A 12,059-nucleotide genomic window follows, 5' to 3' on the forward strand; every position below is an offset into this window, starting at 1 on the left:
CCGACCGAGGAAGCCAGTTTATTTCTCATTTTTGGAGAAAGTGTTGTCAACTGGCACAAATCGACATAAGACTCTCAACCAGCCACCACCCACAGACCGATGGTCAGACGGAGAGAAGGAACCAGACTCTTGAACAATACCTACGATGTATGTTGCACCAATCGGAGGGTAATTGGAAGGATATTTTATGGGTGGCCGAATATGCATACAATAACTCAGTACACTCTGGAACTGGACAAATCCCCTTTTATACCCTATACGGACATCACCCTCGTACTTCAGACCTGGACTCACCTCTGAGCCTTGAAATGCCTGCACTGGACCATTTGCATTCCACGATAACTCAAGCCTTCAAGGATGCAACTGCACATTTGCAACAAGCGAAAGGGAAATACAAAAAGAATGCGGATCTGCATCAGAGTGAGGCGCCTCCATACCAAATAGGGGATCAAGTATGGTTGGCTACCAAACACTTATTGCTCAAGGGACCTCGGACTTTTAATCCAAGGTATTTGGGCCCTTACTCGATCAAAGCTATAATTAACCCAGTGGCAGTCAAGCTCGATCTACCAGCTAACATGCGGATTCACCCCGTTTTTCATGTGTCACTTTTGAAACCAGTGCAACCAGGAACCAGATTAATAAAGCCACCAGAACCAATCCAGATAGATGGGGAGCCTGAATTCGAGGTGAAGAACATTTTGGATTCTAAGATCTCAAAATCAAAACTTTTCTATCTAATTGATTGGAAAGGGTACGGGCCTCAGGAAAGGTCTTGGGAACCCAGCGACCACGTACATGCACCTCGGCTGGTAAAAAGGTTCCATCAGAATTTCCCAAACAAACCGAAACCTCCAGAGGGAACGACCTTGGGAGGGGCCTTGGGGGGGAGTGCTGTCATGATGCCTACCCCCGGAGCACCAGGCCAGGCCTAGGACCCCCGGGAGCAGGCATCATGCCCCCGGGTAAAAGCCCAGCGGCCCCTTATAGGGGCTCTTTGGACTCTGTCCTGGCGCCGTTGGCGCCAGGCTCATGTTGGACATCAGTCCTGGCGCCATAAGCGCCAGGCTCATAAAGGAAGGTGTTTTGTGCACTTACCTGATGCAGACCATGCTGCAAGATTCAGGCCTCCCTGAGACCTGAAAGGGACTATTTTTTCATTGGGACTATTTTGCCACTAGGGCGTGGCCAGGGAAGGATACTTACCTGGAACTACTTTGGGGGCTATTTAAGCCATGCCCAGACAGTAGCTCACGCTTCGCGTTGTTCTGCATCCAAGCAGCTGAACGGTCACCGTGTCTGCTCCTGCATCCGGTCTCCAGCCACGCCCGCCTCGATCCTGGAACACCTGTAAGGAAAGAAGAGAAGAGAAAGGTGAAAACCAGGAATTTTATCAAACTTCTTACCTGCATCCGGTACCTTCATGCCAGCGTTCCTGAGAAAAGACTTTCATTTAAAAGCACTGCGTTGCTCGCTGCAGCGCGGCGCTTCTTACCTGTCCTCGGGAGTTCTTCTGGCTCCACCGCGACTGTCTGCACCGGTCGCCACATCTCTGCGCCTAGGGGAGAGAAGAAGAGACAAAAGGTGAGCAGAAGGAACATATGAGGAAAGCCTAATTTTCCGCCATAACACTTACCGGTCTTCTGTTGGTGGACCATTCCTCAATTCGGGTCGGCGCCGCTTCGTTGGCAGGTACCGCACCCCGGCCCCTATGGGGAAAGGACAAAAGACATTACTGGAGGAATATAAAGACATTAAGAGGGATCGCCCCCATCACTAACTCACCTGAGTTTACCATCGGCAATTCAATCCCTCAACGCATCGCCTTCATTCTGCACCTGAAATAAAGGACAGATCACAAGTTAGGAAGGTAACAGAAAAGGAGGCTCAACACTTGAACTTTTGTAATCTTCATACTTACGGCGTTCCGCTCGGAAAAGTCAAGTGGATTTTGCCAGTGCCATTCTGAAAACCAGTGAAGTAACTGGACAAACACGCGCCCCTGCACCAGAAGCAGGATGGAGAGTTCATCCTTTCAAACCATAAGGTGAGCTTCAACCAGGGATTTCGGAGGAAGTTAGAGAAGAACGAAGGGGGAAGGGGGGAGCAAGCACTCTATTCTGCAGACTGTTAATCCCCTTTCTCATCTGCAGAAGGATATTCCTACGGGCCAGACAAGCAAGATTTGAGGGTCCTGTTCAGTCGGTGTTCCGAGTTCTGCGCATCACGCTCGAAGAGGCCACAGCAACCCAGACTAGACCAGTGCCTCCGTGGGAGTCAGGTGAGCGTTACATCCTTGATAACTGGAAACTGAAGGTGAAGGTGGACAGTTGTTCGCCATGGACAATTATTACTAAGAGAACATGGAAGAATTTAGTATCACGTGGCCTCAAGAGTAAGATGGAAGTGTCAGATATACTAAATCCTGGTGGGTTTGAAGGATCTAAGATCAAGATGCTTGGATGGTTTTTGTGTATTGTTCAGTTCAAAGACAGACGGTCTCAGGTGAAAGTGTACGTAGCAGAAAAAGGTGTGAATGTACTGGGTTGGAGAGATTAAGCTGGACTGAGAATCAGGTTGGATCCATGTAATGAAGAGCAAATTCTGGTTGTAAACAGGAGTCAAGCGCATGAAAGTAAGGACGTTAAAGAAAAGAAAGAAGGCAAATTGAAATTAGGTTTGCTTAAAATTTTGCGCACAGGATTCGTCTCAAGAAGGGAGCGATGCCTGTTAAACACACGAAATCCAGGCCAATTCCTTTTGCCATTACTGACAAGGTTGAGCAAGAACTTACACTATTGGAGTCTAAAGGAGTTATAGAGAAAATTGAATCATCTGAATGGGTGAGCCCCATTGTGTCTGCATTGAAGAAGAATGGCAAACTTAGAATTTGCGTGGACCTTAGAGACGTCAACAAAAACATCATAACTGACATTTTCCCACTTCCTATTATATCTGAAATGTTGAATCATATTGATAATGCTGATGTGTTTTCTACTTTAGATCTTTCGAGCATCAGATTTCTTTGACAGAGGATTGTAGAGACATTATGGAATTTATTACGCCACATGGGCTGTATAGGTATAAACGTATGCCGTTTGGGCTAGCGTCTGCGGCAGCAGTATTTCAGAGAGTTATGATGCATGTGCTGAAAGGTGTAAGTGGAACGCGTGTATATCAGGATGATATAATTGTATTCGGTATGGGATCTGAAGAACATGATGGGAGATTGAAGGAAGTGTTGAGGAGGTTGGAAGAAGTTGGGTTAAAAATTGAGAAAAGCAAATGTAAATTTGGAGTAGAATAGGTGGAGTATTTAGGGCATACCGTGAATGGTAAGGGTTGTAAGCCCAAAAAAGATGTCATTAGAGTAATCAAGGAGTCGCCTAACCCGAACAACAAAGATGAATTAAGATCATTTTTGGGGTTATGTGAATATTACAACAGGTTTGTAAAACATTTTGAGAGTGTAACAGAACCGTTGAGAAGGTTGTTAAAAAAGGATGCAAAAAGTACATGGAGTGATGAATGCAGTGAGGCAGTTGAATGCATAAAAAGAGGAATTTGTAACTCTTTGGAATTGGGAGGATTTGAGTTTGGGAGGTTGACTAAGACCACAGTGGATGCTAGTGGGAGTGGTTTAGGGGCAGTTTTAACACAAATAAATGAGGATACTAATGAGCAGATAATCAGTCATGCTTCTAGAGCTATTTCAGAAACAGAGAGCAGGTATTCTGTGATTGAAAAAGAATTGTTGGCTTGTTCATGGGCAGTGAATTACTTTAGGAAATATTTGTGGGGAAACAAATTTATAATTCAAACGGACCACAAACCTTTAATTGAAGTTCTTACGGTGAGAGGAATGTGTAAAGCTTCGCCGAGATTAGCCAGACTTAGGGCCTCATTACGAGTTATGCCGGTAAGGGAAAAATGATGGCGGTATGTAAATACCGGCATCATTTAACGTTCCGTAGCATTCTGACCCACAAACCCGGTATTAACGGCACCGTTATTTACGGTGCCGCTAATAGCGGCACAGGCGCTTACACGCGCCTCCTCAGGTAGTAAATACCAGCATGCCGGTAATAGGGGGCAATCACAACCCACGCAAACATGCAAATACCGGCATCGCGAACACGGTAATAACTGGCTGCATGATGCCGGAAAAACAGGCATCGCGGACCACCCGCAAACAGCAACCAAGATACAAGGCAGCTGCCACAGGTGCACACAATCCCCACAGGTGGAGTCAAAGGAGGCTGTGCCAGTATGAACTGAGCACACCCACTCACCGCAACCCCCCCGGCGTAGCCAATGCAGAGTTGGCCATCACAAAAGGCACACAATGAAACACCACACCCCTTCCCACACCAAAATGCCACCACTAGCACCATCAAACATGGTGCAGGAGGACCCGCCCATAGTGATACAACCACAGCAGCAACAACAGGCAGCACAGAGGAGACGCAGGAGGAGAAGGAGGGCAAGACATGGCCAGCAATCACCACCAGCGCAGCCACCAGTGCCACGTAGGCAGCCACCAATCCCTTGTACCATACCCAGCCCATGTAAACCAACCCCTGAGCAGACAAACACCCTGGACCGGTTGGACCGTGACACCATCACCACCATAGTGGACATGACACAGAATGACATTGCCAGCCACATCGAGATACGCACTGCCATCCCCCCACCAATAAAGGTGGTTACTGTGCAACACTTCCTGGCCCCAGGCACCTACCAACACACAGTGGACCAGCTGCATGGCATTTCACAACCACTACTCTCACGCATGCTGGACCACGTGCCTGGCAGCCTGGTGAGTTGCACAACTGTCCCATGGCTGTGCTGTGGGGACCTGATCAGTGTAGATGCAGAAGGGGGGGCTACTGCACCTGGGTGGCAAGGGGGGGAATAGTGCACCTGGGTGGCAGTAGCCAGTGAGTGGAGAGTGCATGCCGAGCCAAACACTCCAGACCTGAACTAGCCAAACCGAACCCGACACATCACTGGGCCACAAATGCCAAACTATGCATATGGATGACGACAAGTAAGAGCCACAACCAGGCCACCATGGCAATGTCAAGCAATGCAGGACTGAACAGGATGGTAACCCTGGCAATGTGGCCAGTGTGAGCATGCATAATTGTGAGCATGCATAGAATACACATCATGAATTGGAGGCCAAACATTGCCGCACTAACACAGCACATCTGCCTCAGCATGCATGTTTACACCCTGCATCATCTATCAAACCACATCCAGTGTCCCACACCTCATTACAGTATCCATGGCATCTATGTGACTATTGCGTATACGTACAGGGACATGTGCATGCCCACAGCAAATAGCTGCCACCATGACTGAGTGCCCTGAAAGTTGGCAAGTCAGAGTGACACACACCTATTCCAATCTGCCTGCAGGTGATGGAGGGTATACCTTCAGGCCGTGGCTACTTACCCCAATGCGTAACCGCTGAACTGGCATGGATAGGAGTACAATCGCGTGCACACTCGTACCCGTGTTCTGCCTGAGCATACCTTTGGCCTGTGAAAGCGCGGTTACGATGCCAATGCAGTTCTGGTGGTGCACTCCTATATAGGCCTGAGGGGGTGGCAAATATCACCATGGCCTGTGTCATGCTGCACAACATGTGCGTTCGGAGGACCACTGCCAACTGACATAGACATGCATGGGCCGGGTGACCATGAAGGGGATAGATACAGAGGCGAAGGAGCCCCCCGGCCAGTACATGATGCACGTGATGGCCATGCTGTACGCCAAGCACTAATCCACGTGTACATCTGAAACGCACGGACCATGAAAGGAATGTTCCAGTGACACACTGGCTGCATGTGGGCATGCACACTTGTATACTTAGCAGTTCACAACCGTACGCTATCACACATTGAATGTACATGCACAAAATTAAGAATGTCCAGCCATTGAATTGCTTGCAAACAACAAGTGTATTATTCACATACACGTGATAATATTAACATTCCCCTCCAAACACCCAGTGAACCCCCCCTCCCACCCCACAAACCCTCCAAACACCCCAGTGAAATCCCTCTCCCTCCACACAGATGCTAAGTGTCCCCATGTGTGCATCGGACAGTGCTCCCTTCCACAATGTGTCCTGCCACAATGTCATTGTCCGTGCATTCATTTCTTTTGCATCTTGGTGTTGGGTGGTGCCATGGCCGGCCGTCGTGCGCTCCTCCTCATGTGACGCACCGGACTGGATTGGGCCGAGGTGGCAGGGGTAGTTGTGGCGGAAGTGTCAATTCTCAATGGACTGCCTGTGTCAAGGTGTGGCCACTGCATTGGAGCGTTACCTGCACGGATGGCCTCCGTGAGTGTCCCCATGCACTCCTGGAAGGCACGCGTGGATGCCTCCACTGCTGCAGTATTGGCTGCTATTGCCCTCACGATGGCACTCATGGCCTCTCTGCTTGCTTCTACCTGCTGCTGCATGATCTGGAGCATGGACTCCTGCCGGGCCTCGACCCTTGTCAGGCGGGTCTCGAATGATGTGACGTCCACAGGTCTGCAGGTTGCTGGCAGGGTGGAGGAGGGCAGAGTGGAGGAGGGCAGAGTGGAGGAGGGCAGAGTGGAGGAGGGCAGAGTCGTGCCTTGCCGGGTGGTGGTAGGTGGCTGTGCGGAGCCATCCTAAGGGGCACTGTCCTCAAACAGCGCAGTGTCTGATTCACCGAGGTCTGAATCATGCAGGCATAGATTGTCGAGGCACTCAGACTCTGCTAGAGGTTGGGGGCTGGCAATTGGGCTTGGGGTGGGTGTGCCAGGCATCATGTCTGATTCCTCTTCCACCTCTGTGGACACAACGTCCTTGGTGGCTTGCGGCAGGGCTACCACTGTTGTGGTTTTTGGTTGTTGGTCAGTGGGTGCAGGTGTTCCCTGCCGGTTTGGTGCCTTGCGTGGCATGCTGGCTTTGGCAGATGACTTCTCCTTGGATGGTTGTGTTGGGGTGTCCCTGGACCCCTTTTGTGCACTGGACGTGCTCGCACCCCTGTCCACTGGTCTACCTTCATCGTCAGTGCCTGGGGGATAGAAGAGATGCGGGTCATCAGTGATGTTTTTCAATTGGCGGCTGTGATGTATTGTGGTGGGATGTGTCCATGCATTCAGCCATCATTTCATTTCTGGTTTGTTGCTTTGGGTGTACTCAGGGGGTATGTGGGGGATCAATGCATGGCTGGTGGTGTAGCATTAGTTTGGTCTCTGTGTGGTGGGTGCATGGGCATGGTTGGGTCATGTGGCACCTCTGTTGGGATTGGGGTCGTCACTCTGCGTCCATGTGGTGCGGGAAGTGACGATGATTGATCTATGGGTATGTTGATGCATCGCCTTGCCCACTCTAACTTCCCCATCAGTTGGGCCACATCATGTGCCGTGATACGTGGTTGTGATGGTACACTCACCTCCCTCTGTGGTGATTGCCGCCCCGACCTCCTGATCTCCGATCCCCTCAATGCTTTCGGTGTTGATGAAGCGACTTACCGTCTCCTCCCATGGCATCAATTGGACTGGGGAGTGTGGCCCACCGCCTGTCGCCCTTGCGGCTCTCCGATTTTCGGACAGGGTCCTCCGGACACGGAGGCGGAGGTCGTCCCACCGCTTCCGGCAGTCGCGCACACTCCTTGGGGCGCACCCCACTGCTGTCACCCTCTGCGCTAACTCGAGCCAGACCTCTTTTTTGCGGGTTTGGGCCGCATGCTTGAGGTCTGTGCAGCGTATTACGTCCGCATGATCTTCCAGTGTGTTGGCGAGCATGGTGAGCTCAGCGTCCGAGAACCGCTGCTTCCTCTTCCTCTGGGTGGATTTCCTGCTGGCCTTGGACATGGTGGTGCTCTCCTGACACACGACGACACGGGAGGAGTGTTGGTTGTGGAGGATTGCAATGGATTGTGTTTTTAAAGATGGCCGCCGGCCCATTTCCCGTTCCTGTGCGATGACGTAATTTCCGGGTCCATTTTTTGCGAACACGGTAATACCACGCCGGTATTACCGTGCCGGTATTTACGGGTTAGTGTGAGGCGGTAGCGCAATGGGCGGGCCCCGCGATGCCGGTATAGGAGCTTGGAGGCCCTTTACCGGCATGGCGGTATTGCCACTACCGGCATGGGGGAACGCGCGTGCTCGCGCACTCGTAGTCACCCGCTATTGGCGGGTTCATACGTGCACGGACCCGCTCATTCCGACATGCCGGTAATGAACACGGTTTTACCGGCAAACTCGTAATGAGGCCCTTAGTCTAAAACTACATGACTACAATTTTTCTGTGAAGTATGTGCCAGGGAAAAGGAATATTGTTGCTGATTATCTATCTAGATTACCATTAAAAAGTGGTGAGACAAGTGTGGATTTAGGTGAAGAAATGGTGGCGGTCATTTTTGAGGTTACAACCAAGGAGAAGTGGATTGAGGAATTGGCTAAAGATGATGAATTGCAAGAGATACAGAGATACACTGAATCAGGTTGGCCTGAGAAAAGGGCAATCAGCAAAGGTTGTAGGAGATTTTGGGAAGTTAAAGATGAATTGTCCATGGAGGATGGATTTTTAGTGAGGGGAGACAAATTGATTCCCCCACGCAAGTTTTGGAGTGAGCTTATTGAGAAGGCACACCAGGGCCATCCTGGTATCACTGGCACAAAGAACAATGTGCGTTTGAAATACTGGTGGCCAGGTATGGATCTTATGATCGAGAGGTTTATTAGGAATTGTTGGCCATGTCAGAACAGTGACAAGAGTTGCAGGATTGTCAAGTCTAAGCCAATTAACATTGGCAAAGGTGATGTACCATGGGAGATGGTAGGAATTGATATTATTGGACCATATGTGAGTTTGTTTGGGGAGTTCCTGATAGTATTGGTTGATTACTACTCAGGGTGGGTGGAAGTTAAGGCGGTGAGTAAAACTGATACAGATGAAATAATAAAATTCATCATGCAGATCTGCAGAAGGTAGGATTTCCCAAAATAATAATGAGTGATAATGGAGTTCAGTTCAGAAGTAGAGAAATGAGAGAATTTGCTAAGAGATCAGGAATTGAATGGAGATTTTTGTCGTTATACCATCCACAAACCAGTGGATTAGTGGAGAGATATAACCGTGTAATTGTAGAGGCAGTGGAGTTGGCTTTGAGTAACAATATACCGGTAGACAAAGTTTTTAAGGAGAGGGTATGGAGCACTAGGATGTCTGTTAAAAGAGGAATGGAGGTCTCTCCTTTTGAATTAATGAGGGGGAGAGCTCCCAATACTTTACTAAATCCTGAATGGGTTAATCGTAGGAAAGATTTAACTACAAGATTACAAAGTTCTGACAAACATCAAGAAAGGTATGGCATGTCTTCAGAAAAATCTAAGTTGAGAATATTACCAGGAGATTTCGTGTGAATCAAGTTTGGACGAAATGTTAAGAAGGGTGACTCTAAATACAGCAGTCCTGTCAAGGTGATACAAGTGTTCAGGAGAGCGGTTAGAGTTGCGGGAGGATCAGTATGGAATTTGGATAGGGTTAGTAAATGGATGTGGAAAGGTAAGAATGAAGGAAATATGCAAGTCAAATTGGAGAGACGAGCAAGTGATTTATTTGGTGATGACCATATTCTAAATAGAATTGAGAATGTGAATGGTAACTTTGTGAGACGAGCTAGTGAAGCAAACATACAACAACAACAAGGAGATGAGTTGTTTGAAAGTAGGATTATACGTAGTTCAAGATAAAGAAGGTTACCGTTCTGGTCCAGAGATTATGACATACAAAGTTAAGTTAGCAAATTTATGCAAAAGTAATTTTATTCAGTTTGTTTTTAATTCTGATTGTAACTGTTCAACAAATTTATGTAACAGTAATTTCATTCATTATATTTCCAATATTGATTGTAACTTTATGTGATTGTGCACAAATGCTTTCTGTGTGTAAAATAAGTTTATTCTTCTCCTGTTTAATATTAAGGGGGGGCGGTGATGTACTATTCTAATGACTTGTCTTTATGGAAGTGCCGCGTGAGAGAGAATGTTGATGAGAGCGGATGAGAGTTCGAATGACGGTTGGAGTGGATGTCAAGTGGACGAGGAGGGCGGCAGTGCGGGGCGCCGGCTAAATATATATAACTTAAATAAAGAAAGGTTAAGACGTTTACCTTCCGTGTCGAGTATACTTCAAAAGCCTCGTGGACAATGCAGAGGGTTTTGAATTTAATCCTTGTATCCACTGGGAGCCAATGGAGAGATTTCAGTACTGGAGAGATACGATCCCAGGGCTTGAGGCCAAGGACAAGTCTTGCAGTCCTGTTCTGGATAAGTTGCAAGGGGCGGAGAGTAGAGGCAGGTAGATTAAGAAAGATGCTGTTGCAATAGTCCAACCTGGAGAGAACCAGAGCTTGGGAGACAGTAATCATCTGGGGGAAGGAGAGGAAAGGCAGAATACCTCTGAGGCGGTGCAGTAGGAAGTTCAACTTTTTTGAGGCATCAACGATGTGGGCAGAGAAGGAAAGTGTGGAATCAAAAGTGACACAGAGGTTCTTGGCCTCGCAGGTGGGGATAGGAGGAGGGCAAACGAAGGCCGGCCAGAGAGTGAGGGGGAAGGATGGTGATGGTGTGCTGATGAGGAGGATCTCTGTCTTGCTGACATTCAGACAAAGATAGTTGGCAGCACACCAACTTTGAATGACAGTTAGGCAATCAGAGATGAGAGAGGTAGAGGAGGTGCGAAAGGTGGCGTACATGCTTGTATATTTCCTTTTGCACTTCACCTTTGCACTTTGCCATGCAAATGCCGAAATTATGGTGGTGGGGACCCGCCGACGTGCATTTCTGCATGGCAAGGTTCCCCACCGCCGAATATCGGGGAACTCAGAAATTAGCCCAACTGTGTATTTGAATGGGTGGGGCCTTATGAAAAATGCATCAAGTAACCACTGAATCCAGTATCAATATTACCTTGGCTGGATTAAGAAGGAACATATAAATGGAACACTTTGAAGTGGATATGAGGTCGTCTAGTAAGAATGTTTGAACATCATACATGATACAATACTGCCATCTTTGAAGAGAGGGTCTCAGGCTGATGGTGTGTCTTCTGAGTCAGCTGCTCAGATATGAGCAATTCTACAAAAAACATCAATAACTAGTTAATGATGAAGAACATGAAAATTAACCACAGCAAATGATTTCCTTTGTAAACTGCTGTTGTATAAAATGAGCCTGAGAATATATGAATGATTTGTTTGTCTGAGCAATCTTGACAGGTGCTCCCCCTAAGAATCTCGGGTAATTGCCCTCACAATCTCACCTACATAAGTGCATCCAGGCTGCATCTGTTCATTATTTTTCATTGAATAAGCCGGAATCTAGAGTTTAGTGACACCTCTCGCATCATGTAGCACATTTTACGCCATATATCTTCCGTGATATACACCCTTAGAGTTTTGGTCCATTTCGTGTGAACTTTGGATGTGCCAGTAGGGGCTAAATTCAGTATCTTATATAATGCCGATACTGAGTGGTTACACCCCTCATCACGTCTACTATAAGAGAGACACGGTTCATTAGGTGGTGCTTCTGGAATGTCTGCCCACTTGTATTGGAAGGCTGGGCGCATTCTATAATATTGCAATAGTCTTAAGGGATGTCTACGCACATCTGGGATGGCAACTGAGATGGTAATAAAGCACTCCTTAGAATACATGTCCCCCTGTTTTGTGTATTGTAGCTGGCACCAAGTCCTGGACAGACCCACATCTAGAGTAGGTGTAAGGGCTGGGCAGTTCCACAAGGGCATTTCCTTACAGTATGGTTCAATCACCTTCATGAATTGAAATAGTTTCTTCCATGCCAACGTTCTGACCATGAAAGGATCGATTGGACATGTGTCTGAGTATATAGGGACAAGTACTAAGGATCTAATGTCATATGGGCTCACTATTTTCCTTTCCATTTGAAGATGCATTGCATTGGTGTGTGGCCTGAACCACTAAGATGCATAATGGGCCTGTGACACTATGTAATATAATTCAAAGTTCGGGGTCATA

Source organism: Ambystoma mexicanum, chromosome 4p (genome assembly GCF_040938575.1).
Source record: "Ambystoma mexicanum isolate Mex_15411 chromosome 4p, UKY_AmexF1_1, whole genome shotgun sequence".
In the NCBI taxonomy this organism is placed as follows: Eukaryota; Metazoa; Chordata; class Amphibia; order Caudata; family Ambystomatidae; genus Ambystoma; species Ambystoma mexicanum.